This window comes from Triturus cristatus, chromosome 8 (genome assembly GCF_964204655.1).
Source record: "Triturus cristatus chromosome 8, aTriCri1.1, whole genome shotgun sequence".
Taxonomy (NCBI): domain Eukaryota; kingdom Metazoa; phylum Chordata; class Amphibia; order Caudata; family Salamandridae; genus Triturus; species Triturus cristatus.
Window position 1 is genome coordinate 166,690,455 of NC_140591.1, and position 26,751 is coordinate 166,717,205.

A 26,751-nucleotide genomic window follows, 5' to 3' on the forward strand; every position below is an offset into this window, starting at 1 on the left:
GCCAAAATGCTGCTCCTCCCAGACCCAGGCATAGTGAGGAGAAGTCTTTATGTTTCCTTGTTACTCCTTTTTCTATGTGTGATGCCTTCTGCAACACAGATAGAACAATATAAATGCCTTTAAGGACTGTTTCTGTGGTGTAGGAAGGTACACCTGAGTGCACAAAAACAATCCTGCTTGTAACACAGGCACTCTTGCAGCAAGGCACAAGGGTGACTGGGTTGGTGCTAGGCAGCCTCAAGTGCGCCAGTGAGGAAGCAGAAGAGTACCAAATCTTAGTAGATATGTTGTATTTCTGATTCCTCCAAATCAATCAATCAGTCTTATACCGCATTACCACTCACCCTTGAGTGTTCCAAGGTGCTAGGTGAGGGGGGGGGGCTGGGAACCCAAATGCATCAACTTTGCTTGCTGCCCTCCATTGCTTGAAATGTTAGTAACACTCCCCCCCCCCCCCTCAGTGATTATTTGAGGTGCTTTGTGAAAAGCCAGACTTGTTGGATTTGCCAATGCTTGTTTTCAATCCTGGCAACAGTTTGTGGGGTCTCTGATGCTGAGGGGCCTCTCTGATTGCAAATTGGTGTTCCTTAGGAAAAACATTTGGTGTGCTGTAAGTCGAGTGACTCTTCATTAGGCCCCTATAGTAGACCCCTTAACCGATCTGCAACAAGCCCTGGCTGGTGACAGCATATTCTAGTTCTTGTTGGGCAGTAGCCCAATCCAGTAGCAGCGCCAACATATATTCCATGTGAATTCAGTCAAAAAGCCTGGGAAGATTGGGGTCCCTTGTGAACCTTATGAAAATAACTAATTGAAATATTGCATCGATCATGAGAACCTCTGCTGCATAAGCACTACCCAGGTCTCTTTAATTATGTTTATTGTTAGAAATTGGGTTACTGGTTGGGGAGGGTGAAAGTCCACTCAAGCAGCAACCATAATTCATCTATAGTGTGAAGCACACACAAACCTCAAATTAACTAGTGCTTAACCATCTGGTAGCTTGGCACAAAACAGTAAGGCTTAACCGAGATGCAATGTGTAAAGTTTTAATGCGGCACCTCAAACAGTAATAAAGTGAAAAGATAACACACGAAAAATTCCACACCAACTTAGCAAAATTAGTAAATTATTTGACACCGAAAAAACAAAAATCCAGTTAGTAGAATCAGAGTTATGCAAGTTTAAATGTTTTGTAGAAAACAAGTGCAAAGAAGCAAAAAGAGCCAACTGTAGTTATCTGATTGCAGCAGATGGGGTCCAAGTTAAAAGTTCAGGGCTACCACGATGGAACACAGGCTGGATATAGGACTGAATTCAGTCCGTTGATTGTACATTGCATCGAGATGCGGAGGCCGGCATAGAGGAACTGTCAATGAGGAGCTGGAATTCGAGGTCTGGGGTCGAAATGCATTGCACAGCGTCTGAGTCAATGATTGTCGACGGCTTGCGTGTGAGGTCCTGCATCGTTGTTGAAGTAGGCGAGGCTTGCAAAGACTTGCGTTGCGATGCATTGGCACATGGGATGACATGCATCTCACTGGGCCGGTGTCGGTCTCGGGCAGCATAGAAAAATGCCTTCAGGACTTGCGATGAGATGCATCGAGAACAATCTGCGTCGTGCTAGGACGTAGTCAATAGCGGGCTGAGTCTCACTTCGTTGAACTGCAAAGACCTACGTCGTCATCGAAGAAGCCTGTTATGTCCACATAGAATTGAGCAGGGTGCCAGCCACCTGACCCTTGGAGAATTTGTTGAGTTCTGGGTCCACACAGGCAGGCTGTATTCTGCAGAGAAGTTCACAGCAGCAGAAGAGTCCTGCTGCAGCAACTGCAGACCACAGATCCAGAACTGATCTGAAGAGTTGAGTTTTAAGGATCTCACACTGAAATGGGAGGAGCTTCTGGAGTCCTTCTCCTACATATGTGTCTGGAATTTCTTTCCTCCGAGGCCCAAGGTTGTCTGGGGAGCACAAAAGACTATTGTGAAACCATTGTGAGTTTGCTGAGGCTGAGTCTTTATTATGTACAGGTGTGGTAGGTGATAGTTTCTACCCCTCACCCAGATAGAGGTGGCCCGCCCTGCCAACACTTATTCCCCCCTTATCTTACTGTCTGGGAGAAACACATGAAGGCAAACTGCCAGCTACACCTGGTCATGCGACCCAGGATACAGGCCCCAGGCACCAAATGGTTTTGGGACGTGAAAATGTCAACTTTGTAAAAGTGGCATTTTCAGCATTGTGACTTAAAATCCAACTTTACAATTAAGGAAGGTTTTAAAGAACAATTCTCTGGACACCAAGCTTGACATTCCTACCTGCTCCCAATTTAAAGTTATCACTTATTAAAAACGTAATAAGGTAACCCAATGGGAGAGGCAGGCCCTATGTGAAAGGTAGTCCTTTTCGTGATGAAAAACAAATGTAAGACGTTTTCACTACCAGGACGCGTAAAACTTAAAAGTACCTGCCCTACTTTTTAATTACATTGCACCCTGCCATATGAGCCGTTTAGTGCCCACGCAAGTGGTGACATATGTATTAAAAAGGAAGGTTTGGGTCTGACAAAAGGTTTATTTTGCCAGGTCGAAATGGCAGTTTAAAACTGCACACACTGGCTGCAATACCAGGCCCGAAAAATATTTAAAAGGCTACTTAAGTGGGTGGCACAATGGGTGCTGCAGGCGCATTAGTAGCATTTAATTTACAGAGGCCTCTCTGAAGAGGACACCTCAGTCCCAATTTGTTTGGCTGGATTTTTTGAACTTGGAGGAATCACTAGTCCTGACTGGCAGTGGGTCATTGTCCAACTGATTGAACTTGTTATGTTATTTTCTGTTATGCAGATTTGTAGAGCGCAATGCCAGGATACCCACTCAGGAAGCTATCTGGGTGCTGATCAGGTGTGAGTTTAGGCACACCTAGGGCCTTCTGGGGACTACTCCAAAAGCCAGATCTTCAGCTTCTTGCAGAGTTCAAGGAGTGAATCAGAGACTTTGCATGTGTATATGCAGGGCATTTCACACTTTAGGAGTGATGTTTGAGAAAGCTTGACTGCTGTTTCTGGTTTTCTGTATGTGTGGAATTGTTCAAGTAGGAGTCCGGACGAGTAGCGGTGTCTGGAAGGTTGATGAAAAGAAAATGCAATTGTTGAGGTATGCTAGGTCGGTGTTACGTAGTGCCTTGAAAGTGTGGGTGAAGAGTCTGAATTGTGCTCGTTTGTGAATGGGGAGTCAGTGAAGCTCCTTCAGGTGTGGTGTGATGAGAGTGCAGCATTGGAGGTTGACAGTGATTCTGGCCACCTAGTTCAGAATGGTCTGCTGCCTTCTGGTGCTTTTTTTGTTGATCCTGGCATAGAGGGTGTTCCCATAGTCCAGCTAGCTTGTGTGACTAGGGAGTGCATGATGGTTTTCTGGGTGCTGATTGGGAGCCATTTAGAGTTCTTTGTCAGCATCTTTAGGGTAAGGAAGCATGAAGCAGTAATGTCATTGACTTGGGAGGTCATATCAAGTTTGCTGTTGATGATGGTATGGTGGTTCTTAGCGTGTGTGGTGGTTCTTAGTCCTAGCTCTGAAGGACCAGATTAAGTCCCACGGTGATGTGCTCTTCCCTAAGAACATGATTTTGGTCTTGTCGGTGCTCGGCTTTTAACAATTGGTCTTCATCCAGTGGGTGAATATAGCCATGCAGGCATTGACCTAGATCCGGGTACTTGGCGTCTTGTCCTTGATGGAGAGAAAGAATTATGTGTCATCTATGTAAGAGAGGACGTTGATATTGTGAGATCGCATGATGTTACCTAGATGGATCATGTATGCTTTAAAGAGGGTCTATCTCACGGACTATCGTTGCAGAACTCTACAGATGAGATCGAGGGTATCCAAGGTGTATGGTACCAGGCTGGCTGACTGAGCCTTTTTTTTAATCGGTAAGGAGCAGGTACATTAGAGTGCATGTCCTGGTTTCTGATGTCGTGTAGGCGTTAAATTAGGATGGGGTGGGAAACTGTGTCAAATGCTGTGGAGTGGTCCAGGAGGTTGAGGGCGCCTGTGTCTCTTCTGTCCAGAGTCATGCAGATGTAATCCGTGGCAGCAATGAGGACAGTTTCCCTGCTATGGTTGGGTCTGAACCACACTAAGTGGTCTCAAGGAGTTGGTGGTCATTAAGGTATTCAGTGAGGTGTCTGTTGATGATTTTCTTTAAGATGTTTACAGGGACTGATAACAGTGAGATTGGTCTGTAGTTGGCGAGTGTTGAGGAGTCCACAGAGGGTTGCTTAGCAATGGGAGGACAGTTGTGTGTTTCCAAGCACCTGGAAAGGTCAGGTTTCTGATGGGGGCACTCAGTGGTTGGATTTCATGGTGGCCACAGTTTCTTCTGGGGTGATGGTGGTCCGTGTGGTTAGCATTGGTTCTTTGGATGAGATCGGGAGGCGTTGGTATGGTCTTTCGAGTCCGGTTGCAGGCTGAAGTTGCTGTAAATGGTGATGATTTTATTCCTGAGAATTGAGAGAGATTGTTGCAGGGGTTCTAAGAGGGAGTGACCCAGTAGGGAGGCAGCTGATGGTGAGGTAAAATCTTTCACAATGGTGAAGATTTATTTGAATCTGTTGTTGCTGGAATCGATGCGGTTCACCAGTGCTGCACTTTTGGTGGTCCGGATCATATGGTGACAGCGTCTCAGGGTGGATTTGATTTTCTCCTATGTGCATTGTCCTGGCTCATTCTCCTTTTGTGCTCCAGTTGTTTGCAGTGATGTTTCATGAGTCTAAGTTCCACAGTGCACCAATTGGCCTGGGATCTGTGTCTTGTTGTATTGTTGTGGTTGAGGGGGACCAGTGAGTTGGCACAGGAGGTGATCCAATTATTGAAATTCTTGATGGCTTTGGGGAGGCATTTGCTATGTTTTGGTCGGTGGGTGTTGACAGTGGTGTTCCAGTCCTTGTCAGTGATGCAGTTCCAGTTTCGGTGGACTGGTCTGGCAATGGTGCGTGTGTGTTGGACCTGGATGGGTATACTGAACTTGACCAGTTCATAGTCTGTCCAGGAAACTGGTGTGGGCTTGTCGACTCAGATGTTCCCAAAGTTGGTGAAATAGTCTTCAAGAGGTGTTAAGCAACCTGTGTAGGCCCCTTTACTTGCTGGGCAAGGCCCAGGCTACCAAGGTCTTCAATAAGTGCTCTTGAGTTAGGGTCGGTATGGTTTTCCAGGTGGAAGTTCAAGTCTCAGAGTAGGATGTAATTGCTAGCTTTGATGGTGAGTGGTGTGACGAAGTCTGTGATGGTGTCAGTGAAGTTAGTACGTGGTCCTGGTGGTCTGTAGATGGGATTGTTCCTTGGGGTGAAGTTTACTGTGACATGGAGCTTGAATGACAGGTGTTGTATGTTGAAGGATGTTCATGGATGTGGTGCAGCTGATGGTGTTCTTGTAGATGATAGTGATTCCGCTTCTGTGCTTATGAAGTCTGTCTTGCCTGGCAATCTTGTAGCCAGGGGGGATGGCTGTGAGGATGTCATGTGACGATGCAGGATTCAGCCAGATTTCCATGAGAAAAATTAGATCAGGGCTTTGTCATGCACAGGTCCCAGATCTCTGTGGAGTGTTTGGTGAATGAGTGGGTGTTGAGGTGCATGCATGCAAGTGTGGATCATTGTGTTGGTGGTTGCAGGACTGTGTGAGTGTCAGAGAGTGGGGTGTTGGGTACTGTCAGTGCAGTAACTGTTAGGTGTGGGTAAGTGCATGAAAACTCACAGGAAGCATAGGAGAATGCTCTTTCAGCATTGTGTGGTACACCGAGGCAAGAGTGTGTGAAGCAGCAGCCTGGGTTGAGGGCACGGACAATCTCAGCATGGTAGCTGTGAAGGGTAAGGGTTCCTGTAGCTGGGCGGTGTTCAGGCATGGACGGGCTCAGAGGGGCTCGCCTTTGGTGTGCCAAAGGCGCACCCACTGCGTGAGTCTGCCGTAGTGGCAGTCATTAAGTAGGTCCTGAGAGAGGAGAGGAGTGATGCCACTTAATGTGCAGATGGATGTTGGGAAATCTAGTGATGTCACTTCCTGTGCTAATGAATTATCGAAAACTGAGATTTTCCTAGCCTTGGTGTCAGAAAGGCTAGATTTTATTAACGACACGGAGGTAAGCATTATGCTGTCTTTTCCTGCTATTTATTAACAGTAGCCAAGCAAAACAAAAAACCTAATTACCCAGAAAACCTGGAAAAAGAACTACAAACAGAGACATCACAATAAAACCACCAATAGCACATCGAGTAACCCAGTAATTATCTTGACTGTGAGCAATTCCTCTTTTGGTGTAGCGGGTTAATCAATATGAGGCATGGAAAGAAACAACAACACTGAACCAAAGTAATCAGTAAAGGCAGTCTAACAGTAGGTGAGGAATCATCATCCATGTGGAAAGAGAACATCCATGAAGTAGTCCAGTGGTTTCCACTGCAGAAGAGAATACAACAAGGATAGGTAGAGGTGGAAGCACTGGAGGATGGTGCTGGAGCTGCAGAAAAAACAGAACAGGGAAGATTAATAAAACAGTGGGAGGATAATAATCGCCTCCGTGTCTTTAATAAAATCTAGCCTTTCTGACACCAAGGCTAGGAAAATCTAAGACCAGAGGCTCATATCATGCTTGTTCAATGCATTGCAATAACAGAATCAGATACTTGGGCAATTGGTTTACAATAAAACATTCTAAAAGTATTAACTTCCGACCAATCTGCAGATCTGAGAATGTCGTGCAAACTAGCACTGCCCAAAAAGCCCTTGAGGCCGTAGTCCATCTGGCTGAATGGGCATCAAAGGAATCAGTATTAATACCAGCCAAGAACCTGACTCATTTTATCCAACGGGCTAGAGTGGGAGAAGAGATACGTTTATGGGTTTCTGAAAAGAAATAATTGAGAAGAGGAAGATCTCAGATCTGCGGTTCATGAAGCATCAGTTTTTAAACAATTTCCCACACATAACTTAGGTTGTGTAGGGAAAAAAGGATACTGAATTGTCGTTACATTGGTTTTGGTACGCCTATGAACCTGAAATGAAACACCAAGGGGAGAATAGTGAAAAGAAAACACATCCAGAGCTTTAACATTTGAAACACGCTTTAAAGAATTAAACATAAAAGCATTTTCAATTTTGCTGATAAATGTTTGAGAGAAAGATTCACATTATCTTCCCATGAAATAAATATTTTCAACACCAAATTAACATCTCACGTATTTTATTTAGGAACAGAATTAATAACAAATCTTACTCTCTTCAAAAGACGGGGTGTTCACCAACTAGTCTTTCCTGGGAGGTAAACTGCTTTAACCGAAAGATTCCATTGAAGACAGTACTCCCAAAGATATTTGCCGGGGTCTGCCAGGGGTTTGAAACTTGTACCCCCAAGATGATTGATGTATCTGACCACTGACAGATTGTCCATTCTCAAAAGTGTGGTGCATTTAGCACTGTCCTTTGTAAAGGACTAGATGGCAAAGGAACCTGCAAGGATCTCCAAACTGTTGATATGCAAGAATGACCTCTGATGAGACCATGTACCTCTAGTTGCGAACGGACCACATCTTGCACCCCAGCCTGTCCAACTTCCATCAGACTATAAGACAATATCTAGGGCGGCAGAGAAAATTGTACTCCCGTTCCAGGTGTCTAAGTGAGTCAGGCACCAAAGGAGCTCCTCTCTGGATTCTGTATCTAGTGAAACAGCGTCTGAATAGGGAACGCCTCTGCGGAGATGTCGGATTTTTAATCTTTGAAGAGCATAATAGTGAAGCAGACCCGGAAATATTGCCTGAATTGATGAGGCAGGAAGACCCACAAAATGTGATAGAGCTCTGAGAGAAAAATAAGGAAGAGTTAAGGAATGTCTAATCTTTTTTTAATGAGAGTCACCTTGTGTTTAGGAAGCTGGAGGATAGATCGAGAGGTATCTATCAGAAAACCTAGGAATTCCAAATGTTGAGAAGGAATTAGAGCGGATTTCTGGACATCGATAAGGAAACCTAGACAAAGAAGAAGGTCTTGACAAAGATGTAAGTGCAAAAGAAGAATACTTTTGTCCTGGGTCATAATCAAAAAATCATTGAGGTACACAATTAATCTGATTTCCTGTGCCCTGAGGAAAGCTACCACCGGTTTGAGTATCTTGGTGAAACACCAAGGAGCAGATGGTAGGCTGAAAGGAAGACATTTGAATAAGAAGAAAGAAGGACCCCATTGAAAGTGGAGATATTTCCTGTGAGAAAAATCAATCGGAATTGTAAGATAAGCATCTTGAAGATCTAGTCTGACATGCCAATTGTTCTGGAATAATATGTCTCTGAGGTGGAGGATAGTCTCCATCTTGAAGTGAAGACATACTACAAAGTTGATGAAAACTTTTGAGTTTATTACAAGGTGACATTTTTTGTACTTTTTCTGTACCAAGAAGATGGTACTGAGGAATCCTGTGGGCTCGAAGTCTACTGGTTTGATAGCTTGCTTTGAAAGGGGAGCTTGAATTTTGTTCTGGGCCAGAAGGAATTAATTGATCCTGAGAAAATTAAGAGGCCGGGGAAGTTGTAATTGTACTGAGGGCTGCCAAAGCTCTATGAGCTACCTTTGAACCATTTGAATTATCCAGGGAGCTTTGGTGAGAGAAAACAAAAAGTTCAGACAAAGAGCTAATCTGCCTCCTACAGGAGGAAGGCCCGAATTGGAAACTCTTACCTGAAAACTGTTCTCCTTTATTTCTATATCGCCTGGAACGGAAGCCTCTGGAATGACAAGGATAGAACTGGGGATTGTAGTCAGTGTAGACATCGACTTGGGAGCTTTGGTTGAAAGAGCCTTTGTTGAGGTACTGTCCTTGTGTTGGGAGGTGGCCAGCAAAGCAACTCCTGCCTTTGTCGGCCCTTGTAAAATCCAGAGAAGAGAACATTTTCTTCAGAGACAGCTGAGCTTTGTCCATCATGGCAAAAGTGGAGAGAGATTTTGAAAGGGCCAGATGCACAATCCGCCAATTAGCGAGCCCAAATTGCGTTGCATTTCTGACTGGCAATTTGCGACTCACTTATTGGAATGCACAACAGAGTCGGAGACACTGTTTGCGATTCCCAATGGGCCATGTTTTACATTTTGCAGGTTGTTTACATGAGAAATGTTGAAACTATGGTTGTAGTACAAGGATGTTTTGCCTGTTGTGATAAGTTATGATTGTATTGTGTTGTTGTTACGTTTATATACCCTCTGTGATCATCTGTGAGTACTATTTCAAAGAAAATTTGTATAAATAATGATAGCTGTTGGACCTGACATCCCTGGCGTGGCTTTCCCCCAGTTTTTTGCCTTCCATTTTCCTGTTTTGCTGACTTCGTGTTTTCTAACAAGTGCTAAAGTGCTTGTGCTCTTTCCTTTAAACATGGTACAATTGGCTTATACCCAATTGGCACATTTAATTGACTTGTAAGTCCCTAGTAAAGTGGTACTACATGTAGCCATGGCTTTCTAAATTAAATGCTACCATTAGGCCTGCAGCACTTATTATGTAACTCACTTAAGTAGCCTTTTAAACAGATCTCAGACCTGCCATTGCAGCCTGTGTGTGCAGTTTAACCTGCCATTTTGACCTGGAAAAATAAACCTTTTGCCAGATCCAAACCTTCCCTTTTAATACATATAGGTCACCTCTGGGGTACGCCCTAAACAGCCCATAGGGCAGGGTGCAGTGTATTTAAAAAGTAGAACATGTACTTTTAAGTGTTACATGTCCTGGTTGTGAAAAACTCTTAAATTCAGTTTTTACTACTGAAAGCCCTGCCTCTCCAATAGGATATAATGGGGTGAATGTATGACAATGTTCTGCATTCTGTCCATCAATCGTTCTTTTTGCATTTGTCACCCGAGTGGGACGGGCATGCCCAGCCGTGGGTCCCATGCTCTCCATGCCACTGGAGTCAAGCTACCCTGGCTGATGAGCGGTAATATCCCAAAACCGGTCCTAGGATTCTTGTTTCCAGTCCAAGGAGGACCTAGCCTTGCAGTGCGGGCTGGACTGTTCCCATAGGGAGCAAGGTCAAGACTGATTTGCATATGGCTGGGTTCAAACTGGAATGGCGTGCGGAGCAAAAAAACAATGGATTCAGGCCCAGATCTCTGTACTGGGGTGAATGTATGACAATCTTTTGCATTCTGTCCATCAATTGTTCTTTTTGCACTTTTAGAAAGTTGTCATTTTCTTGTCCCAGCCATTTGGTGCCTGCAGCCTGTATCCTGGGTCACATGACTAGGTGTAGCTGGTAGTTGGATCCTCAGACGGAGAAACAAAGGGGACTAGATGGTGGCAGGCTGGCCCATCTCTAACTTGATGGGGGGGCTGTCACCTCAACACAAAGGCTCTGCCTGAGCACACTCAGAAAGGGTTGGACACTAGTCTTTTGTGACCGCAGACTAGCTGGGGCCAGGGAAGGGAGGCAGGAAATTCCAAGTACCTCTGGGGGTGGAAATCTCCAGAACATTCTCCTACTTCAAAGTGGGCAGTAGGCATAAATAATTGACCCTCAGACCAACTCTTCAGTAGACCTCTGGACCTGTGGAACGCTCAGAAGGACTGCTGTGCCGCTCTGCAAGAAGGACTGCTACCCTGCTGCCCCGCTGCCTGAGTGAAAGGAATAGGCCTGCATCTTGAATTCGGAACCACCAGAATGAAATCCAAGGGCTAGTTGGCTGGCCTCCTGATTAGAGCCTCAGGGACAGAAAAGTCTCCAACCACCTTGAAACCCGAACCTGGACTCTGTCTTCTGTGAGTCCTACACCACAAATGGTGCCAACGCAGTCCTTGATCCTTGTGAGCAGAATCGACTCAGTGCTATGCATCTTCCCGCAGTTCTGCTTTGGAACCACCACAGCGCGGCGCATCCTGCTGGATGTTGCATCGCAGCCCACAGTCTCCTGAGAACCGCCACTGTGCAAAGCATCCTCTACGCAGGCTTTCGCATCACAAGCCCCGCCTTGATAGCATCCTCAACAACAATGAAGGACTTCACATTGTAGCCCGCAGCTTCTTTGGAACTGCTGCTGCACGGCACATCCTCGACGAAAGACTATGCAATACAAGACTCTCATCAACGCCATCCTTAATGTTGATGCAGCACTACGCATCGCAGCCCCACAGCTCCTTGGAATCACTCCTGTGCACTGCATCCTTCACTTGGGACCTCGTAACGACTTACAAACCAGGATTTAAGGTACTTTATTTTGTGAGCTTAACTTGGTCCTTGTATCTGGCCCGTGCTCCATTGTGCTTAGCCTGAACTTGTGACTTGGCCCCGGTCTGGGTGACCAGATAACCAGGTTCCTCTAGGTACTATTTTCATTTTAATCTTTAAAATTGCTTATCTTCGGTACTACTGATTGGATTTTTGCTGTTTTGGTTACATATAATAGATTATATTATACTCTATTTTTCTTAATTGGTGTGGGATTATTTTTCTGTTGTGTTTTCACTTTATTACTGTTTGAAGGGCTGCATAAATACTTAAACATCGGCTCCAAGTTAAGCCTGACTGTTTTTGTGCCAAGCTGCCAAAAGGTTAGCACATGTCAATTTGGGGTTTGCTTGTGTTTCTCCCCGACAGATCTTGTGGTTGCTGCTTGAGTAGGGTATCATCCCTCCAACCAGTAACTCAATTTCCTGCTGTAGTGTAGTGATGATACCTACAGTGGCGGCTCCTCCATAGGGGCGTTTGGGCGCCGCCCCCCTGCTTTCTCGCAGTGCGAGAAGGCAGAAACATAAATGGTAATAACTACCATTTATGTTTCTGCCTTCTCGCACTGCGAGAAAGCAGAAGTGCCTGATCGGGGGTGGGCGGTCCTGCTTGAGGGCAGGGGGGAGTGGCTTGCCCACTGTTGTGCATAGGGACTGTTTGGTCCCCCCTGGGGCCGATCAAACAGTCCGTATGTACAACAGTGGGCAAGCCACTCCCCCCATGCCCTCGAGCAGCACCGCCCACGGCGCCCACTCTACATAGTGAAAATGGTCCCGGCTGGGGCACTCTCCACTGCGCCTCAGCGTTGTGATTGGCAGAGCGGAGGCAGGGAGGCTGCCTTTCATTGATGACGACATGACGACGAGAGCTTCAGGACGGCGGGAGCGGCAGTTTGGACGCATCCAGAAGCTGCGGTGTTGCAGGACGGAGCGGGAGTTGAAACGCATCCAGAAGATGTTGCAGGACGAGGATGGTAAGTTTTATAATATTCTTTAATTTACCCACCCGCCTCCACCCCCCGTGACGACCCCCACCCCCATCATGCCGGCCGTTACTGTGAAGTTATGAATGTACAAAACTATTTTAGGCCCTCCTTAGGCCTAAAATAGTTATGCAGATTCATTACTATTTTAGACCCTCCGGTGCCGTATCAATGCCAGTCAGGGCCGGCTTTAGGGCGGTGCGATCGGTGCCACCGCACCGGCTGTGTGCTGGAATCCTGGGGGCGCCGTGTTTGAAAGTTTATTATGCCTTTGAAGCACCTGCTGCAGCGTTTCTTTCACCCCGCAATTACCAGGGCTCACATAAATGTCAAGATAACTCGTGTGATTAATTATCTTTCTGGAGAGAGAGATCAGCATTTTGTATAGTTGTGGTTTTGACTTAGGTGAACTTAGTGCAGAGGGTTAATATGCCTGCTGCAGAGAACGTGTACCATGTAGATTACAGATGTAAACAGATCAGCAGGTTACTTGCAATGTATAATTTAAAGTCCTAATATAGAATAGTGAGGTATTAACTTTCATCCTAGAACTGCATACACTCTGCAAAGTACAGAACATTGATCAATGTTGCAAAAAGGGTTAATTTGGCTAGAAATCGATTCTTATTATTAAAGAAAACTCCCAACTATGCTGTTTCTTTTTCGACTCTGAGTTTGTGCTTCTCCACACCAAGCACTCTTAAACTATGCTGCCTACCAGTATGGATGACATGTGACTCCTACACTTATAGTCCTTTGGCTTCCGTAACATTTCCTACACAGTGATTTACACATGTATGATTGAATGTCTGTGTGTAATATGCGTGTGATGCAAAGTGCTCAGACACCCTGCACTGGTATGAGTGGCGCTATATAACTAATTCAATGCATCTGAGAGAGTGTGGTTATGGAGACTTGGTTACTGTTTTCGCCACCCAATCTTTGGCCCTAATGGAGACCTGAGGTGACATATAGTTCATCTTTCTTTGGCAATAAGGTCAGGCGGCTAACGCCAATGTTCCCTATTCTTTTAAAATAATGCAGTCAGGCTAAATGGATGGCACGGGTGCAAGCAGGAATGAAGCACAATATGGGACAGTTTTAAATGTGTTTAATTATTTCAAGTCTACATATCCTACCTACTTTTATAAATATTCTTGCTTTCTGAAATGTGGTTTAACCTGCATCCTTTGGGCCTTTTTTTTTTGTTCTTCAAAATTTCCTTGGCGTGAGGGTCCTGCAGTTCCCCTTTAGTCAATCAGGCTCGCTATGACACAAAACACATTTAGACCCTTTTTTTACACCCCACCACTTTCAAATGTCACCAGCCACCACTGGATACCTATCTCCCTATGTACAATGCTAAGTTAGCACAACCACGTTAGATGTTAGAAAGCCATCTTGCGCCTTCTGCTGCTTTTGCACGCGACACTGTAGTCACATGTTATTAATTAAGAAATGCTTACTCGACTTTGCTTCACATGAGAACTGTCTGTTGTTTAACATCTTTAACAGTGAGCAGTGACCTTGGTCTGTACACCGTGTAAAGAACGAGCCTGGGTCACTAGACGGTGCATGTTGTTGTGTTCAGGTTGATCGTACCACTATTTAGCCATAACATGCTCGCAGCTGCAGATACCTGAAAGACGAGTGCTTTTTAGGTCTCGGCTAGCGATGGCTGCGCTTGCGCAGTCTCGCTCGCGAGAGATAATGACTTGGGAGAAGAGGGGCTTGAACCCGCCCCTCTTCTCCCCTGTTCTCCATTGGCTGGCCTAGTAAATGCTGGCCAGCCATTGGAGAAGAGGTCCCGTCACTCCAATCATGCCCCGTCCTTTTCGGATCGGGGGGCGTGTTTTTTGCGAAAAGTCTCAGGGAGGAGACAACAGCAAAACACGCCCCCGAATCCGAAAAGGACGCTCCCTTTCTCCGAGGCATTTCTGCTGTGCCTCGGAGAAAGGCGGGTGTGTCTTCCGGTGCCCTGTTCCTGTTTACTTGTTTGTATTTAATTGCGTGTGTTTGAATATGTGCAAAAAACGTTAATAAAGTACTGCCTCTGAAAGACATGTTTACTGTTAAATATCACAGTTACACAATTGTTTTACGGTATGATCAGTTTATAAGGGCACTAGGTTAGGGTCCTTCCATTTAGATGCTCTGCAACAGTTTCAAGATCTGACTGTTTCTCGTTAAGTCAAATGGGTGTAATTTTTGAAATGTACGTTTTTCTCGCCTTCGCTTGATTTTGCTCTCGAGAAAGTGCCACTGATAGTAATTGAATGACACTCATAATTACACTGAAATTATGAGAATGTCACACATAAGCGATCTGAAAATTTGGCAATGTTTGCTGTTGCTCTACTCAGGCTACCCAGAAAAGCTTCTTTACTGGCCACTTCAAGATGGCTGTTACGACCAGACAAAAGTTACGTAATTCGTCCCTTTTCCCTTTCTATCTTGGAACTGATCATGTGAAGCTCGGTCTCAATTCTATGTCTATTTCGGATTATTCTCCTGTTAAATTTAAGAGCTTTTCTTCGTCAGTAGACTTCTAATGAGTAGGAATGACATAACTCGACGTCGGACAGCTCTTGCGGTAGCAACGTTTGATGTTGGTACCACCGTAGGAAAGGCACGACTACTTACTCAAATCACTCCTTAATTTCAATCGCACGGAGATTCGCACCGCCCATGCATGGCACGTGATGCGAGGAAGTAGGGTAGGAGGTGGGGGGGTAGATTGGTCTTGAAGTCTCGCGTGGCTTCCGGAGCTGTCAGCCCGCCTGGCTTTGAAAGGACGCACCGGCGTTGAGTTTTCACGTGTGTTGATGCGGTATGCGTTTGGTGCCTGAACCTGCCCTGTGCAAGACATAAGAGCCATGGCATTTCAACATCAGGGATACTCCGAGGCCGACCTCCGAACATTGGAGGAGGCGGTTATATGTCGCGAGGCACAGGTGTCCTCCTTGCTCAGCATCTTCGGGGAGGTATTTAACATCATCTTAAATCAAACTCAGCCGCTGTCACCCTTTTACCTTTCAGACCCTGTTCCTGAGCTCCCTACCGTGGTCCATGACATGGCCACTTTGGCCGTTTTTGCTCTGCACGGTGCAGACCTTTCCCCTTTACCTCCTCGCTCCCCAATGTCACAGTGCATGCAAAACACCAAGCGATTTTTGAACAATGAATGTGAAAAAATTTAAAGTAATCAGTGACAGCGATTTAATTCTAGTTTTCTTCACGTTTTTTACTTAATCTTAAATTTGCATTCTCTCCGCATGTTTGCTATTTCAAGTTTTGATGTTTCTATTTTTTGGGTGTAGGATATTGCTCTTGTATAACGCAAACTTTTATTGAGTCGCCTGTATGTGTTTACAGAGGGCCACGATTGAGACTCTGGAGTTGAAGTTCAAGGGGTCAGTGCGAGGTTTTCAGTGGTTCAGAAAGGTAGTCGGAATAGATGGTCTTCCAGACCTTGGCGCTTCTGTTGAGCGCACAGCGCAGTGATTATGTTTTCTAATTGCACTTTTGATTATGTGCAAGTGTATGTGAAGGAGGCATACTGTTGTCAAAATACTGATAAAGGAAAGTAAAAGAAAATGCGGCGCTAATAGGTGAGTGGGTACGCTGTTTGTTTGGGGACGGGGGGTGAAGTCAAGGAGAAGCGCGCATCTGCTTTCAGGAGAGAGGAGAAACAAGCATTTACAATGCAACGGTCTCGGCATTGGTAAAGTTAGAGCTATTGGCATTGCTCATGACAATGCCGTTTCTTTAAATGTTTTAAAAACAAAAACATAAACAAAAATAATGTCATGAGCAATGCCAATAGCTCTAACTTTACCAATGCCGAGACCATTGCATTGTAAATGCTTGTTAATATTGCAGTGCAGCATGTTTTAGAGTCAGTCGGCAGAAGAGTGTTCCCAGGAGAGAGCCTAGCTGATCCTGTGATGTGATTCCACTAAGCTGACCTATACGGTATGGGGTTCCCAATTCAAGCCTAGAGACCTTCTAATAGTTTAATAATAATACTTTTAGTTTATTAGCGAAAGGAGGGTGGCTGCTTTCCACTGTCATTTTATTATGATTGCTCCTTTCATTTTCTATGGTATTGTAACAATGCTGATGGTTCTGATCTTAACCATTTGTCTGCTTATGTTAGCTAAAATGCTGCATCTTAGGACGCGAGGTTTATAAATTAAACTCTTTAAACTTTAACCGTATCTCTGTTTATTCTGTTGTGGACTGATATGAGAATAATAACGAAAAGGTATTTCTGATTCCCACCATTCCTGAGAATGTTCTAAGTCGCTTGTTCTGGGTTGTCTATACATTGGGACCGCCGAGCTAGATCTCGGATAACGAATGGGACACTAAGCTAGTCGGAAAAGGGGTTCTGGGTTCTGAGGGGAGTTTTTGGTACACCACAATTCTCTGAGGTCCTGGGTTCCTGCGCATAGTTCTGTGCATAAGCAGAATCCCTGCAACATTGCACTTCTATTTATTTATTTATTTATTTGTATAGCGCCAGAATCGACACCGGGAGGGGTATCTCTGCGCTTAAGCAGACTGTGAAGAGAAGCAGCGTATCCTGGCAGGATTAACAGACACTGAATAGGAAGGTCTTTAGCAACTTTCTGAATTTCAGATGTTCAGAGCACTGTCTTAGAGAGAGAGAGAGCTTATTCCAAAGGCGGGTGCCGAGGTAGGAGAGAGCTTTTCTTCCTAGTCTAACCTTTCTTATACCACCAGAAGATGTTTAACACTTGAACAGAGAGATCTTGAGGGCGTATAGGGCAAGAATTTCTCTTAAAGGTAGGAGGGGCCCAGGTTGTGCAATGCCTGGTGGATAGTGCAGCACGTTTTAAATTCTATCTGTTGGCGGATAGGAAGCTAGTGCAGCTTTACAAGGAGGGGGTGGGAAGGGGTCCTAGGCGGAACATTCAGTACCAGCCGTGCTGCCGTATTCGGAACTACCTGCAGTCTGCTGAGTGAGGCATCATTGACCGAGATCAGCAGGCTGTTACAATAGTCCAGGCGGCTTAATACGAGGGCCTGGACTAGAGTTTTGCGGGTAGAATCGGGGAGCAAAGGAAAGACCCGGCGGAGTAGGCCTATTGCATGAAAACAGGAGCCAGCTGTTTGGGCAACATGCTCCTTTATGCTAAGGGCCTGATCTAGGCGAATGCCCAGATTTTTAACTAAAAGCTTAGGAGCAGGATGAAGGCCCAGATCAGTTGGCCACCAATCAGGTGACCGTAGAAGGGGGGCCTTTCCAAAGAGCATTACCTCTGTCTTTCCCATGTTGCATTGTAAGAAATTATTTACCATCCATTGAGATATGGCCCTCATCCCATTGGAGAAGGCTAACTGGACTGCAGTCGTAAATTTGTTAAATGGGAAAAGAAGCTGAGTATCGTCGGCATATGATATGGGAATGAACCCATATGTCCTCAGGAGATTGGCCAAGGAAGCAACAGCTGTAACACTGAGGTCCAGCCAATCACATCAAACCTTTGAATCAGTCCCCAGGCTAGTACAAAGGATGCAGTTGTGCAACATCCTCACCAAAATCGTTGCTGAAAACAGGACAAAGAGTTTGCCAGAGAGTGCTTGAGTTCAGAGGGAGAAGGCACAATCCTTACGCTTTCCGTCAGTACATTGTTAGATGGTGCATCTAGTCTCAAGCTACACGTCATTGTCACTTGGAAAATTCCACCACTTCCAGGCATGCACAGAGGGTTTTCCTGCAAGTCGGTGTAGTGGTGGGGGGGCTTCAGAATCCAGCATGGCATTCAGGATGTCAAACCTTTGCGGAATGAATGCCACCGGTTCTTGGAAAGTGGCAGGAACTCCAGCAGAGCACACAAAATACACAAACAAGGAAAAATACAGAACTCACACAAAAGTATCTAGCACACCAATGTCTGCATATAGCAGAAGTATAACATAAAGCAAAGATCAATACGTAAAACAAAGCTCAAAATCAATATGACTAAAGTAGGACTAGATAGAAACTCGTGATATGCCAATGGTAATACTAATATGAGTGCATCCATAAAACTATAACAAACAATTACTCAGTGCATAAATGCAACCGCAAGTGAAGACCCAATCCACTTGTGTTACAGCAATAATCCATTGAAAGTAGTACAAAAAACCTTTGGCAGAACCCAGTGCAAAACGCAGTAGTGGCTGGTGTCTCAATAGGGTGACGGGCGGGGGGAAGGAAGGGTGGGGAGGTAAACGGATGACGAGACAAAGAAAAACAAAAAAACACTTACCTGCCGCATCGCCACATCATGCTCCTCTCCACTGCAGGCACAGGCTCCCAGAGTGCACTGTAGCCAATCCTGACTCTGCTTTCATGCTGCTGGTAGCATGAGAGCCGCGTTGGGATTGGCCTGAGGGCCCACGATATGCACTCCCAGTTAGACTGGGAGCCTGTGCCTGCTCTCTCCAACCCGGCAGCGCAGCTCGGGTTGGAGAGAGCTTCAGTGCGCATGACGGTTTGGCCATCCTGAGACGGCCGGCCGAACTGGCATTCGCACTGATAACAGTGCAAAACACTCACCCTAGTGCCTAGGGGCGGCGCTGCGCCGCCATAGCGGAGGAGCTGCCGCTGGCAACACACTGTGTGTCAAGCGAAGCACAGTACTATGTCTACATCAAACATCAAACATATACTCGATTGTTCCAAAAAGGGAACACGAACCTCAGTGGTGTCACTCCTATGCAAAGAGCTTAAATCGCCAATTTTCCTCAACTAACACAGAGAATACACCAATATTCTTTCTTACTAAGCAGGCAACAGCCTATGCTGATTGCAAACAATCTCCTAACTGCAAACACACTGTTTCCAAAATATTCCAAACACGCCATCAACCCAATCATAACAAGCACTGGCAAAGCAAACAGGCCTGGCTTTAATGCGGTAATACATATACACATGTTGTTTCAATAAGTTGGCTCTCATTAAAACCTGAGCTATTGCTTTTGCCAAAGTGTGTCTGTATTTGTTTGAAAATGTTAAGCCAACACAAACATATATCTCTGTAGCAGTAATCAGCGAAAATGTGCCCTAAAAAGGCCTATAGAAACCAAGCAGTTCACCTCCAGATATATATGCTGCATCTTCAGTGCGCCATTCTATTGATCTTCACCATCAGGATAGCTCAGCGAGATCATCGCTTATTACTAGAAAATGCATTATTGGAAACTCATGTGTTTGTACCGTGGCACAGTAAATTCAGCGTGCCATCTTCTTACTAATAATCATTATTTACAGAGCTTACCAATGGCACAAGTGTGGCCAGCACCGGGACACCCTTACACGCGATAGCAAGCTTTGCAAATAAACATAACATACACATGGAAACATAACATAATAATGCCTGCCACATGGGTTTATTATTACCATCGTGAAAAGGGCGGGAAATGAATGGAACAACCTAGGCTTCAACTCTCAGGGTTTAATCATTGTTTAATTCAAAAGCAGCGATTTGAATGTATACCTTTAACCAGAAGCATGTTCCTGTGCACTCAATATTCTGAGGTGTGCAAACTGCAATGCCTGCATCTAATGGACACGAGAATACGTATAATCGGCTTAAGTGCGCCCTCTAGTGTTACATGAAAAAATGAATTCTTATTATTGCGATTATTATTATTATGACAAGAAAAAGTAAATCAAGCTACAGAACAGGGCAGTGGCTTAGACTCTCTTGAATCAATACATCTAAATAATGCACAAATGAACATCTATTTATGACTTTCGCTGCACAGACCCTACATCATCTCCCTTGCAAGATGTAACAGTGGGTCCATGCATCTTTGCCACCATATGTCTAGCAACGACAATAAGATCAAGGTGCCCGAAATGCATTAAATACCATAGAACGGAGAGTGGAAACTGATGGAATTTTTACACAGCACAAAAATGTTTATTTCCCCTTCAGTACATTTCTTCCGCAGCTGTTTGCCTAGATACAGTGGATCTAGATTAAAAAAATAATTATTGTTCTTTCACAATATGTTTCAAGTATCATCTAGGGGTGATGTGTTCACCAGTGTGGTCTCCTTTTCAGAGCTTCGCTTCTGCCTCTGCAGGTGGTATGCATACCCAAGGCTGTAATTCTTGTGTAGCCCTTGTCCCAGGTGGGCATGCTAACAGCATGGGATTTATTAAAAAGATTGACATGTCCAGGCTATCTCGATGTCCAGGCAATAAATGATGCATCTTTGAGGTCTGTGCATATTGTGTAGGCATTCCAGGAACTCCACTTAAAAACAAGACAGTCATATAGGCTTTAATATGCAATACATAGACTGTCATGATACCACCTTCACCCCACCCATCAATATTTTATGTCTTATAATTGATTTTATGTTGGTATCGTGTTTGTATTTGATTGTAGTATGTGTATTTTTTTTGTATGAAAACAACCAATAAAAACTTTTGAACACCAAAAATAAGACATTCTTACTTGAACTATGATCAAGTATGTAAGTCTTACTCAGGGGGGGGCTCCTCCGCTAAGGTGGAGGAGCGTCGTCCCACTGCCTTTCAGCACGGCAAAAATGGAAAAATAAAATAATAATAACGTGATGTTATCATTTTATTTTTCTGTGCTGGGGCAGTTTTGTGGGGCAGGCTAGGCTGCGCAGGGGGGAGAAGTGATGGCACCCTCCGAAGTGCCAGGGTCGACCAAACATGCATGCGCACTTTGCATGTTCTCCAACCAGGCTGTGTTACAGCCTGGTTGGAGAACATGCCCATGCTCCCATTCCCCATCTGAATGCCAAAGCCCGGCACTCAGACCAATCACAATGCTGCATTGCAGCGTTGTGATTGGCTTACAGGAGCCTATCCTGCTTCCTGTTGAAACAGAAGCCAGGAAGAGGATGGAGAGGACCAAAGAGAGGCGCCGCCCGGCCGGCAGGCAAGTGATTCTTTTCTCCTCCCTTTATCCCCTCCCCACTCTTGCATCGCAGGAGCAGCTGTGACTGATCTTGAAACATGGTTAAGTATGTAAGTTTGCATCCATGTAAAATTGTAAACATGCTGTATAGTATTTATCAAGTGTGAAGTTAAAAAAAAATGTAAACTTTTTATGCAGTGTGTTTTTGCTCCCAAAAAAGATTTTCTTTAACCTTTTCGCTGCTAGGCCTCTCGCCCCCCACCACCCCTGTAATAAGTCTTTTTTTGGCTATTTGGGGTAGTTCGCACTCAGGCCTCCATAACTTTTGTCCACATAAGCAATCCACACCAAATATGCATCCTTTTTAAAAACAGGTGAGGGACAGTGAAAAAACTGCCACGCAGGAGAGCGGCAGAGACAGCCAAACTTGAATTTGGAAACCGTTTCTCCGCGGCACATGGCTTTTGGACTACAGTTAAAAACTCACTGATTTGGATTTACAGTTGTTACGACTGGACTGCTGACTGGAGCACACAGACGTTCTCAGAGGATCTTATTGTTGGCACGCCTTCTGTGGAGTTTTGGGAGCCTTTATTCTTTCCGGATTTGCAGTCTTGTCTGCTGAATGCTGCCTCTGCAGTGACCCCGCAGGCCCCATGGCCCTCTGACCCCTGCCTTGGATGCTGGGACTTTCACTGGCGGCCTTTTCGAATGTAGCAGGAGAGGCGCCGAGCAGGAAGCCTGCCTCCCCCGGGGATTACAGCTCTGCATCTTTCCGAGGGATCCCTTGACAAGTGAGGTCTCTCTGGCAGTTGCATCATCACCATGCGAAGTTCCCGTAGCAATACTTCTTTCCAAGGTGGGGGCGATGGGCTTGACCTCAGCCTCACGGGCTCCCAGCTGTCGGTGTCTAGACGGCCCAGCAGCGCCTCGCCAGCGAAGCCCATCGCCCGCTCTGTCTCGGTCATCACTGACAATAAAGCCAAGAGGAACACCCTGGAGGATGCTGGTTTGGGTGGGTCTCCTGCTATCAACAACTTGCGACGATCAAACAGCACCACACAGGTGAATCACACCATGAGCAGCAGCTTCAGCACTGAGCCACCTGAGGACTTTCTTGCCCTCTTCGGCGGCAGCTCAAATGGGAGAAGAAAGTTGGCCAGCCTGAGCAAGGTCTCCCCAGAGAAAAAGACGACATGGAATATCCTGGATGAGCAACCCAGAGTCTTCCCTATCCCGGCCAGTGCTCGCAGTGGCAGCAGTGTTGATTCTCCAGCCGGCTTAAGGAAGAGAGAACACACATTGCCCCTGGCTCCGAACTTCACTGCCAACAACAGGAGCAACAAGGGTGCAGTGGGGAACTGCGTCACCACCATGCTGCACAACAACTACTCCACAAGTGAAAAAGCCCTGACACCGAAAAGCTCCAACCAAAAAGCCACATCTCTAAACAATATCATCAAGGCAACCACACACGAAGAAAATGAGAGCAGTAGCTTGAAAAGGTCTCAGAAAAACTTCTCCAGCCACAGCAATGTGAGTCGAAACAACGCCAGTAGCACCAGTGGCAGTGTCACTGGAGGAGTCGGAGGACATCCCAAGAGGACAGAAGTGTCTGAGGAGGAGGCTGAACAATTTATCCAGCAGGTGAACCATGCAGCCATCACTATTCAACGCTGGTACAGGAGACATTCACAGAGGCGCCAGGCGGGTGCTGCTGCTCTCCGACGTATGCTCTCAAGCAAGAAAGAGGAAAAGCAGCAGCAACTTGCTGAGGAAGGTAATGCCTTGGAGGTGCAGCAGAGGAGAGAAGAAGAGCGTAAGAAAATCCGTGAAGAAAAGGCCCGTCAGGCCAGGATAGCAGCCATTCAGGAGCTGCGCCAGAAGCGGGCCCAGAAGTCCTTGGAAAGCAGACGTATTGCAGAGGAAGAGCTGCAACTACTAAAGGAAAGTGGTGTTGTGGCAAAGAAGAGACCCTTCAGGGCCTTCATGCCAAAGAATGCAGTTCCCAGTAGTGCCAAGGCGAATAATGCAGGTCTGGGTTTCCATGGTATCACAGAGCTGGAGGGAGTTTTCCTGCCTTCGGACTCTGTTTCCCCTACATCGACTAAAAAGGTGGATGAAATTCCACAGGATGGCCTACCAACCGAGGCAACTACAGAGGAGTTGGAGGTCGGGACCATCATCGCTAGCCAGACCCAGTCCAGGACAACCCTTCATGACCTGCTTGATACCCTGAAGCTGCTGGAGGAGGAGCCAGAGCTTCCGCCAGAGACCAAGCCATATCGGAAGGATAAATATGCCTGGATTGATGAGGATGCTGGAACAAACTCCCTAACCACTGACAACCTTGATCGGTTTGGGAAGATGACATACCCTCCAATGATGCCCGACGATGGGGCCCTGCTCTCTGAAGCTAAGCTGCAGAGCATCATAAGCTTCTTGGATGAGATGGAGAAGTCTGAGCAGGAACGGCCTCATTCCCAAGCATCCAATGTCCAGCGAGAGGGGCTCCTATCCGAAGAGGAAGTGGCTCATTTGGAGCAGGCATCTGCTGTGGCCACGGAAGTAACCAACTCCATGATGAAGCTTAGACTTGAGGTGGAGGAGAAGAAGCGTGTGACAAACCTTCTTCAGACCGCTCTGGCTCAACAAAGGGAATTGACAGTTCGTCATGTCAAAGAAGCAGAGAAGGAGCTCAACCACCAACTGAAGCTGCAAAAGGAGCAATATGAGGCAACTATTCAGCGACACCTGTCCTTTATTGACCAGCTCATTGACGACAAGAAACGTTTGAGTGAGAAGTGTGAGTCGGTGGTGATGGAACTGAAGCAGGTGGACCAGAAATACACAAAGAAGCTCTCTCAAATGCAGGAGCAGCATGAGCTGGAAATCAAGAAACTGAAGGAGCTGATGAGTGCAACAGAGAAAGTCAGACGAGAGAAATGGATTGATGAAAAGACTAAAAAGATTAAAGAAATCACAGTAAAAGGATTGGAGCCTGAAATCCAGAAGCTAATAGCCAAACATAAACAAGAGATCAAAAAGCTGAAGGCCTTACATGAAGCGGAGCTCTTGCAGTCGGACGAGCGAGCTGCCCAGCGTTATGTACGTCAGCCTGAAGATCTGAAGGAGAACCTGGAGCGGGAAAAGGAGGAGCTGAGTCAGCGGGAGAGAGAGCTAGCTAAGCAGAGGTACGAGAAACAATTGGAACAGGAAGAGCAGTCCCTACAGCAGCAACGTAGGCGACTGTACAGCGAGGTGTCTGAGGAGAAGGAGCGCCTTAACCAGCAAGCGAGCAGGCAAAGAGCAGAGTTGGACGAGCTTAGGCGGCAGCTGGAAGAGAACTGCACTTTATCCACCAAGGCTTTGAAAGAGGAGTTTGAGAAAAGCAAAGATGAGCAGGAGCGACGTCACCAGGCTGAAACCAAAGCCCTAAAGGAGAGATTGGAAATTGAGAAACAGGCCTGGGAGGAGAACTACATGAAGAAAGAGGAGGCATGGCTGCTTTCACGGGAGCGGAAGCTTAAGGAGGAAGTGCGGAAAGGCAGAGATAAAGAGATTGAACTGGTTATTCAGCGTCTTGAAGCAGAGATGTCCACCACTAAGGATGAGTGTGAGCGGGCAGCAGAAAACAGGATAAAGAGGGTCAGGGACAAGTATGAGGCAGAGCTGCAAGAGCTGGAGAGGTCAGAGAGGAAGTTACAGGAACGCTGTAGTGGATTGAAGGAACGCCTGGCGGAAGTGGAAGGTAACAATATCCGTCTCCAAGGCCTACTGAAGCAGAAAGAAGACGAGATAGAAGACATACGGAAGGTGAAGGACCGATTAACCGAAGAGAGGAACAGCTTGTCTGAGGTGATTCGTCAAGAGTTTGCAGACAGGTTGGTGTTAACCGAGGAAGAAAACAAAAGGCTGAAAACAGAAGCGTCCGAAATGAGAGCCAGGCATCGACTGGAGTTGGAACGGATCAGCCGGGACAAGGAAGAGGAGCTGGAAGAAGTACACAAGAGGGTAAAAACGGCAATTGTGAAAAAAGAAGAGGCTGTGAACAGTCTTCGGAAACAGTACGAGGCGGCAGTAAAGCGAGCTGACCACCTGGAGGCCTTGTTGGAGCAACAGCGTAAACAACTTCTGACGAAGTGAGGTCCCAGTGTGGAATAAAATTCTGTCCTCCAAGAGGAAGTGGTACAGTGTCCATCTGTGGACACGAGTGGCGGTTCACACATGCATTGGGCTGTGGCATTTCCCACCCCCCCTTGCTGCTTCCGTCCTGACCTTTTTGCTTCTCTGAACCCAAGAGTTGGGTTGGTGGAGCCCTGATCATTTTTATTTGTGTGCATTCAGTGTTTGCATTTTACCAGTAAAGCATCCTTTTTTTCCAAAACCCTAGGGAGTCTAAAGGTACAGAGGGTTTGTGGATTCCCCTGGAGGGGACCGAGAAATTATCCAAAAAATAGCTACATTTTGTGAAAGGTTTGTGGAGCTAAAATCACCATCTTCACAGCTTGAAGGACGTTTTGGTGCATTTTACTGGGAGATAGCTCATCTTACCAATGTTTTGTGCTTTCATACTCCTTGGAGTTTGTGGTGGAAAAGGGTGTGAAACCCATAGTGGATGCTGGACAACTATACATTTCGAAAAACTAAATATAATTTTGAAAACAGCAAGGGGTCATTTGTGTAGATCCTTGAAGGTTTTCACAAAGAAACTAAGGGGCTCATTATGATGGCGGGCGGATATCAGTCTGCCTGCCACCAAAACAGTGTTGGGGCCGACCGCCAGGCGTGCGGCGGTCCCACAGGTCCAATTACGATGTGCCTGCCATATTGGCGGGCGCATCCTGGACTTTTACCATTGCGGACCAGCCAGCAGCACCGTATATAATGGTAAAACGGCATGCACAGCATTTCCCTTCACCACGTGGCAGGCACCATGCGGTGCCTGCCACGTGGTGCAGGGAACTGCAGGGGGGTACCATGGGTACCCTCCAAGTGCACCTCCAGAGTCCCCCGGGGGCCAGCAACGGGACCCCAAAGCCAATAACCGTGATGCCGCCATGGAAGGGCCTGTATCCAACCCACTTCATAATATGGCTGGTGGTGCCTTCTAGGCACCGCCACTGTATTACTGGCCCAGAACCACCTGGCCGGCAATCGGACCGATTGCCGACTGGCGGAAAAGCGGCAGACGGACTTTGTGTCTGCCGCGATACCCAATGCCAATCATAATATGGCAGGGGGGATTTCTCGTTACGATGGCGTAATGAGCCCCTAAGTGTTGAAATAAAAAGAATATTGAAAGTTAGTACAAAATACGTCAATTTGTGACAACATTTTCATTTGTAACTCCTCGTCACAATGGCCAATTTACAAAAGCAGTAATGGTAATGACATCTGCCAGACCCTTCTGGTTGTGAGGATGTGTATGGTTTGTGGGTTTTCCAGGGACTCAAGGTACTCAGCCAATAACTGAGCTGCACGTAGCAATGGTTTCTCATTGTGTACCACGTATAGAGTAATTCATGTGGTAAAATATAAAAAGTGAAAATAGGTATCTAGGAAACCTATATATTTCTGAAATGGGCAC

General features: G+C 46.1%; 1 protein-coding gene and 1 pseudogene across 1 annotated transcript in view; one reads left to right on the plus strand and one right to left on the minus strand.

The window, feature by feature from the left end:
* Positions 1–1,099: 1,099 nt before the first annotated feature.
* Positions 1,100–26,751, minus strand: part of LOC146801760 (beta-1,3-galactosyltransferase 5-like) — a 152,236-nt gene continuing 126,584 nt past the window's right edge. Inside the window, exon 2 of the transcript XR_014967654.1 lies at positions 1,100–6,511. The gene's annotated coding sequence lies outside the window, so the exon portion shown is untranslated. The remainder of the gene's footprint in view (positions 6,512–26,751) is intronic.
* On the plus strand, positions 21,815–25,524 carry LOC146801761 (centrosomal protein of 131 kDa pseudogene; annotated as a pseudogene).